Source organism: Nothobranchius furzeri, chromosome 15 (genome assembly GCF_043380555.1).
Source record: "Nothobranchius furzeri strain GRZ-AD chromosome 15, NfurGRZ-RIMD1, whole genome shotgun sequence".
Classification (NCBI taxonomy): domain Eukaryota; kingdom Metazoa; phylum Chordata; class Actinopteri; order Cyprinodontiformes; family Nothobranchiidae; genus Nothobranchius; species Nothobranchius furzeri.
The window spans coordinates 30,221,971-30,227,970 of record NC_091755.1 but is presented as its reverse complement, the minus strand read 5'-3'; the positions used below and the strand labels follow the sequence as shown (position 1 = coordinate 30,227,970).

General features: G+C 41.4%; 1 protein-coding gene across 5 annotated transcripts in view; it reads left to right on the top strand.

The window, feature by feature from the left end:
• Positions 1-515: 515 nt before the first annotated feature.
• Positions 516-6,000, top strand: part of si:dkey-178k16.1 (band 4.1-like protein 1) — a 54,353-nt gene continuing 48,868 nt past the window's right edge. For 3 of the 5 annotated variants that reach the window (XM_015967613.3, XM_015967612.3, XM_015967609.3), the window contains exon 1: positions 516-844. The gene's annotated coding sequence lies outside the window, so the exon portion shown is untranslated. The remainder of the gene's footprint in view (positions 845-6,000) is intronic. The other 2 variants (XM_015967611.3, XM_015967614.3) reach the window with 2 other exon arrangements.

Sequence of the window (6,000 nt, the reverse complement as noted above, 5' to 3'; positions counted from 1 at the left end):
GTAAATATGTGCAACTTAGAAAAATGAATGTTCAGTAGTCGTTCTAATAAAACATGCCTGTTTGTAGAAAACGTGTGTGTTCGTGCAGGTGGGGTGGTGTGGTGGTGGTGGTGGGGGTGGTTGGGGGGGCGCTCAAAGGGGGCCTCGCCCAGGGAGTAATTCCATGTAGAACCGCCACTGTCCATGGGGGTTGGATTTAGGGGACCCTGGCTTGTCTTGACACACGGAGGGGTCCTCTTGAAAAAACGGTTGGTAACCACTGAATTAGACCCATAAAATATCAGAAGTAAATAGTCAGTTATTTATTTTTGGACTTGTTGGTTAAATCTGGCTGAATAACAACAACAGCAACAACAACAACAACAACAATAATAATAATCCAAATTATTTAAATAAAACTAATATTTTCTAAACAAATACACCACTGGAATATAATTAATTGGAACAAAATCATTCAAATGCTGAATATTATCTATAAATATTTATTTAAAACTATCACTTCTCACGTAATAAACAATGTTAAATATAAATGGAATAAACTGGTGAAAGGAAATCAGGAAAACGAAAACCCGCTGCGTATCATCGCGGTCCTCGCACATTACGCACGACGTTAGGAGTTCCCCTGCTCTCACGGTGAAAACGCCCCTCCACCGTCCTCCCACAGCCCTGGTGACTGCTAGCCGCCCCTGCCGGCTCGCGCCCCGCTCTTGTCTCCGCCTGCAGCGCTCCATCTCCCGCGGCACAGAGAAAGGCGCGCCGGGGCGCAGCAGTGTGGCGGTCCTCTGCTTCCGTCCAATGACCCAGAATCCGGATCGAGGCTTGACATCCGGACCTGACAGGGCAGGTATGCAGTTTCGTTTGTTTGTCTGGTGATCCGAACAGGTGCACGCTGCGTTTTGCCGGTTGAGTGACATTGTGTGGATGGGACGGAGATCTCATCCCGCTGACAAATGAACGGAGGTAGAAACGCTTTGTGCAGCTCTAGTGCCATGGGCGGATGTGGAGGGTGTCACCACACAGCCTTAATATGACCAGTATGGTCGGCGGGCTGCTTTAACAAGCTGCACAGAATGAGCACATCCTTTATTTCACGCGTATCAAGGCCCAGTAGGAAGCAGGTGCACATTTACAGTTTTTTATCTCAAAAGACCGAACAGATTCTACCACCCTACAGCCTTTCTTGCACATTCATGAATATATATTTTTTGTTTCGTCTTATTGCTGTGTGGGACCACGGGCTAACAGCTGATGCAGAAGATAATGAGCTAATTGAAGATGGAGAGTGTTGACGCGGGTGTGGCAGAGCTGAGGGGGCAGGCAGGGCTCTCTGGAGCTCAGTGTGTGAAATGCCACGTGAGAAGGAGCCATCAGACTAGTGGAGTTTGTCTAAGAAACTGCATGTGCTTGAGCTGCAAGAGGCTGGAGCAAAGTGATTGCATGCAAATGCCAAAGAATATCTGGAAAAATATATAAGATTTCCCCGTAATGGTTTTGTGAATAATTCAAATTGACAAGCTCCTGTAGGTACTTTGGTAAATCAAATCAGTGCATGTTTCTAATGATTTAACTTCCCTCCTTTCCAGGGTGGCATTTGACAAATGATTATATTTTACAGCACATATTATAAACCTTTACGAAAGCCAGCTTGCAGAGCTGCAAATAAAACGAAACTTCACCCTTTAGCAATAAAGGTCTGAAAAAGCAACTTTCAAAAACACATAAAAACCTATATCTGGGCCACTTGACATCTACAAGTTTCTCATCGCTAATGAACTCTTTTGTTCGGCCTCTTTCTGCTCAAACAGACTGCCCGCCCTGGAGGAGCTGGCTCCTTTGCAACCACACCACAGGCTACAGCATCTTCCAGACTCCGAGTTTAAGCCAGACTCAGGGAGGGGGCAAATTATATCGAAAATCTATCCTTCTGTCCATCCATGCCTCTTCCCCTCTGTGCATCCTTCAATCTCATTTTCCCTTCACCTGCTCCACTTTTAGCCTCCCTGGTGTTCATTACAGCAGTGGAAACAAGACAGAGTGATGCTCTCCTCTGTTACCGACCTTTAGATCACAGAGCCTAACCTTTTTGCATCTTCAAGCATTTAAAAAATATAGTGCACTCCTATTTTCTAAAACATAGATGCCATATTTTCAGGTTGATCTGGAACGAAAGTTCTAGCGTTGCGTGTGCTTTTTCATTATTTCAGCATGCATGCTTGTTTAAGGTGGCACACACTGATACTATTCTCCCTGGAGCCCTGCGTTAAGCCATCCCACGATCGATTTGCAATAGCTGATTGAAGCAGAGACGATGTGTGTACACAGCTGATCTAAACATGCTTTGCTTTAAAGTCAGAGGAGCCTTCAAAGGCGTATCGAAGATAGCGACACGTAATAAACTGTCACTTGTGCATTATCGCCACAAATTAACACATCAAAGTTATGAGTAGGAACTTGGTTTGACACAGACCTATCTATGTGGCTAAACCGTGGGTTATCACAAGGTGAGGATTTCAGTTTTAACAGCATGCATTAATGGATTTTCTGAAGAGCATCAGTAAGAATTCTGATGAATATCAGGATGATTGGCTGTAAAAGTAATGAGTTTTCTTCAAAAAAAAGCAAAATTTAGTATGGTGCTGTTTTTAAAGACGAGCATGCTGCTACCCGATTCATTTCCTTGACAACGTTGGTAAAAGGAATAATTTTATCCATATGTTTGAAGTTTGCAAGTATTTTGGCAACATTGGCCTAGATTTAATTCAACTGTGAAACGTAAACTTTAAAGAAGGAGTTATTGCAACCCTTTTATGTTGCATCATTTTTATGATATGCAGTGTTTGCATTGAACTATGGTTACCTGCAAGGTCAAATAGCGATTGCATCATCTGGCTGTGACTTCAGGTGACTTCTGACAGAAATGTCATAAAAACCAGAAACAAACTATGTACTGTAAAATTTGCACAAAAATGTCTAAAATTGTACTAATTAGCGTTTCAGTCCAGTTGAGGTTCTTTTATATACCAACAGTTAAAAATGTTATTAGAAATCTTTTTACACACCAAAACCAAAATAATGTAAGCCATCATTTTAAGCTTTAATCAAGTATTTCAACAAGTCTTCTACTTAAACCATTCGGAACTTGAATATTTTGAATTCAGAGTTAACTGAAAGCTTAGTTGCAACCTTTGAGGTTCTTTATAAGGCATTTCCTTCAGCTGCTGTCAGTGAAGCTATTGTGTTCTGGTGATCGACTTAAATAACCAAAAACATTCCGATTTAGGCGGCAGGTGCTGATTCAGCAAGTTCAGTTATTCTTTCCCTTCTGAAGCTCATGCTGCTTTATCAGTATGATTTCACTCACCTTCCGTCTGTTCTGCATCACACCGACAAATCTGTTGCAGAGTTTCACTCAATCAGATCAGACAGTTTACAGAAACCAATCAGTATGGCCTGATCTGCATCTACTAGGCATCACATCGTCGGTAAACTGCCCCTTTTTTTTGCTGGCATTGTGCCATCACACCACAACATAAAGTGAGCCATACATGATTGGGTCCTTCATTGAAATGCCACATGCATCATCTCCTGTTGTTATGGTACAAGTCTGTAATGGTTTAATCAACTTAAAGCTGTTATAGCGATTCTGCAAAAAAAGTAAAGTGTTAAACGCAAGCACGGTCACGGACCACTCACCCCTCCCCTTTGGGTATCTTCCCTGGATCCACTTCTACCAGAACCGGAAGCCTGCATTACTAGAGGAAACAAGATGATGTTAAACACTAGGTGTGGTTTTTAGGACCAAATGTCTTTGTTGTCCATGACTTTAAATGTAGGGGTGCACCGATTGCAGTTTTTGGCCGAACACCGGTCTTGAACCCCCCCCACCCCCCCGCCCCCACCGGGGCTGATAGATCGATGCACGTTTTGGGACTTTGGTTGTTGAAGTGATAGCAGCCAGCTCTTTCTCCTTCTCTGACAATATTGAGCGTAGTTTGTCCTAAAGTTGAAGTGGTAGCAGCTGGCTGTTTCTCCTTCTCTGACAATATTGAGCGGAGAACCTGTCACACCACTGGTGTTCTGTTGCTAAAAGCATGAGTTATGAGTGGAGGACGCATGGAAATGCGGTTTAGCAAGATCAAAAACCGGCAGATCCATTAGTTGCTTTTTGTGTGAAACATGTTGGCTGAGGTTTTAGACAAATGCGAGAGAACCACTTTATTAATTTCTTTAGTTTTTTTATCTCCAATATATTTATAGCTATACCACGTTAGAAGGTTGTTAAGAGGCAGGAAAACAACCTTTTAAGCTATTTTGTTTTCTAAATTTGCCATTGCAGCTTTAAGAATGTTGTTAAGAACAGAGGAGGCTCGTTTATGTTTCAAAGCAACAGTGTTAGCCTCTTCTATTTACAGGTTGGTATGCTGCTAAATACTATATAGTCTCTAACAGTGGTTTATCAACATTTCCTTAGTAAAGGAAAGTCTTTTCTAAAGGTAACTAGAAGTTGCTAAAAACATCGTCCCCTCATTTACACAACTGGTCATATTTGTAAGGAGAGAGGGATAGCTTGATAGAGACAAGAAGCGTAAAAGCAGTCCAATATGTTTAGAGCTTATTTTTGTCACAATTTGAGATATTTTATATCATCCAGAGTTGGAACTGAAAAAAGTTTCCCCACTTTGGTGGAATTTGTCAGGTTTTGTTTTAGCTAACCATGATCAGCAGGTGGCGACTATATTTGTCTGGATGCAGAGGTGAACATCTCCTGCTCTGAATGGATTTGGGGAGTACAGGGGACTACTGTGCAAAGACTGGGCTGCCTGTGAGTGCTCTGGGATGGGAGAGGGGTTCAGAGCATCACCCCCTGCTCATTTAGAGGAATAAAAACCCCAATTGTACAACAAAAGCTGCTAGATACGAGTCTTGTTACTTAAATAAAACAAATACTGTAGATTAGGTAAAGGAGTCTGAACATGCACTAAATGCTGCAACGAAGTTAGAAACCCTAAATGAAGACTCATTCCAGTTAACTATTTGTTTGCAGTGGCTTTTGCTGTCACCAAGATCACCAAAGAACGGACTATGTTTTAGAGTGTTCGTGATTTGGCTTTTAGCATTTAACAGATCTTCTTTCTTTCCCTCATATAAAAACAGTCTCCATCATTTGCATCAAAACAGCAATTATATGCAAATAAAAAACATTCATTGTGGTAATTTGCCATGAAATATGAAGTCTTTGTAAACATGATCATGAAAATGCTTTGTAGCCCATTTCCTTAATAGCACTAATTATTTATCAGTTACTAAGTGAATAAACAAGTAATTGACATTATGAGAAGTCATACATTTAAATGTTTTTGGCAAAAAAATCAGAGAAATACTAAAATATTCTTGGTTTTACTAAATGCACAAGGGGATTTTTCTTCAGCATTTGAACAAACCACCTTCTCCACTTCCTCTCATTGCCACCATATCGTTTAGATGAGTGAAACACATATTTGTAGCTTTTATTTAAATAAAATTAAACAAATCAGCTGTTTTCATGATCTAAAACACACAGGAAATGTGCTGGAAGCAGACTGCGGAGGCAGACATGTCAGCTCCACTTTACTAAGTCCAACAGAGCACGCCGGCACTCTGAAGTTGCAAGTGCAATATTCTGGCCACAGTGGCGATAGGGGCTGGGTGGCCTTTTACTAACCCTGTAAAGGGTCTTTTTAGCACATACTGGCTCAAGCAAATGATTTCAAAATGAAAAATGCATGGTGCCTCTTTAAAGCAGGGGCATTCAATTCCAGGCCTGGAGGTCCGGCATCCAGCCCATTTTAGTTTTAACTCCGTTTCAACACACCTGATTTCAATAAGCACTGGATACCGGACCTCCAAGACCAGAATTGACCCCTCCCCCCAAAGTAATATCAATTAATCACATTATTGCTGTTTTATGCTGCTTATGACAACAATGCTCCATCCAAATACTGTAGTCATTGCCATTTTTTT